The sequence below is a fragment of the Anneissia japonica genome, unplaced genomic scaffold (genome assembly GCF_011630105.1).
Source record: "Anneissia japonica isolate Jap-2015-1 unplaced genomic scaffold, ASM1163010v1 scaffold92074_len1953_cov115, whole genome shotgun sequence".
NCBI lineage: Eukaryota > Metazoa > Echinodermata > Crinoidea > Comatulida > Comatulidae > Anneissia > Anneissia japonica.
In genome coordinates, this window is record NW_022690607.1 from 1 (window position 1) to 1,944 (window position 1,944).

Here is a 1,944-nt window from a genome sequence, read left to right on the forward strand (position 1 = left end):
CATAAGAGTGTAATTAACATTTTAAGTGTTGTAAATTTAAATACTGTATGAGTATTAGAAACTGGGGGTGTTGATTTCGAATCTTGCAAACGTCAAAAGCCTAATAAGCTACAGCAACTCAAATTGAACTCAAAATTCACATTTATTTCACAACTAGCCAATGTGTAACCATTCAACAAATCTATTAAATCACTATTATACTACAGTAAACATTTCTTTATTTACTTTATAACTTACAAGACTTTTAATGAGTCACTATCGCACTGTAATACAAATATATGTCTGTCATCAGCTAAAAAAACTTGAAAAATTAATTCAATATTCAAATTGCTATTTGTTATAACTTAATTGGAATACCCAAGCTTGTATTATGTTGACAGGTTGTATGTTTCAGCATTAGGTGCAAGTAGGCTATGGCTTATATGGAAATTAAAAAATAATAATGTGGCTGCTTTTCATCAATTATGATGACAACATCTCAGGTGTACTATTCCTAGATATACAAATAAAAAATGAAATTAGGATTTTTATAATAAAGTCTAAATCAACAAGATTCAGAGATAGATAATTTGTTAATCTCTATAATTTTAGTGCTGCCAGGTTAGAAATTAGTTCCGCTACTTTATTTGGAATCTTTTCTCCAGGCAAACTGATGTTATATGCATGCACTTCCAGGAAGAAATAACAAAATTCAAGGGCTTTTACATAATGTAGGTTAAGGATGTAGTGCAGCTAGAAAAGCCGATCAGCTGCAGATATGATGTTATCCAAACAAGAGATGGCGTGAGTATCCAAAATAACAAAAAATTGCTGGGGATCATCCATCGTCCCCAAGTATAACAGGAATTGCTGCCTCCGCATCCTTCCCTTGGTTTTTAACCTAAAGAAAAAAAAAGAATAAACACAAATCTGAGTTGAAATTGAAGTAGATGTAGATGGTAGTAAATGTTGTTGTCCGGTCATAAAAATGGTTTATCATACAGTATATTAATGTTTTATTCTTTTAAAGTAAACAATAATTTATGATTCTATTTCTACCAGAAACAAAATAGAATCAGTTGAAAAAAAGCTCCAATTTGTCACATGGCAGCAGAGAAGGGTAAACAAATATGTTGGCCTATATGTTATTGTTAAATTTATAATCAATAGGCATGTGTATATATTAATTACTTTTTTCCATTTGACTATAACAAATTAGATGTTTTTCCTTTTGACCAAGGCATTCAAACATAAAAGATGATCATCTGGGTACATTAAAGGTTAAAGGTACACATGTGACACATTTTTACATACCTACTTTCAAACACTTATCTAAATATACAAATCCTTCAAATATAATTGGTTTTTATATTTTGAACATAGGCATGTAATAATGGAAACAAAATTAGTACACTTACGATTTGTGTTCGATAAACAACTTTGTCAAATCCCTTAATGTACATTTATGTTTCCCTGTATCGGACGACAGCAAGTTGAGGAGTACATGGAAAGCATACATTGATTTCTTGTGTGTGAAAAAAAATATATATATATATATAAATATATATACAGTAGGAAAAAGTCACACAGTATTTCTTACAAACTAACATTTGTATAATTATACTGCTACACAACCTGATTGTCTACACAATTTTTCCACTAAGATATTAATCTAGATTTACTGTATTTAAAAAAAAATGTATTAATTTAGATTATGTGTGAAGGCAATCATTTTCTGATGGTTATTTGGTTTTATGTATGAGGCCTTACGAATGGTCGATTACTTTACGGTCATTGAGACTACTTAAAGGAATAAAGTACTGTAATCATCTTTGCTTATGCATTAATTAAATTCTTATATTGCAAAATTCTGGCCATGAGTAATAATAAAAATAATATATTAGATTTATATAGCGCTAGTATGAACTATACATTATTGCACGATGAGTAGGGCAGCAATGTGTG

General features: G+C 29.7%; 1 long non-coding RNA gene across 1 annotated transcript; it reads right to left on the minus strand.

Annotated features, from left to right (window-relative positions):
- Positions 1 to 123: 123 nt before the first annotated feature.
- On the minus strand, positions 124 to 1,534 carry LOC117099923. Its single transcript, XR_004444042.1, has 2 exons — positions 1,398 to 1,534; positions 124 to 880 (listed from the first exon to the last, which is right to left on the minus strand). It is a non-coding gene; the product is annotated as an uncharacterized LOC117099923 (long non-coding RNA).
- Between the last annotated feature and the right edge of the window lie 410 nt (positions 1,535 to 1,944).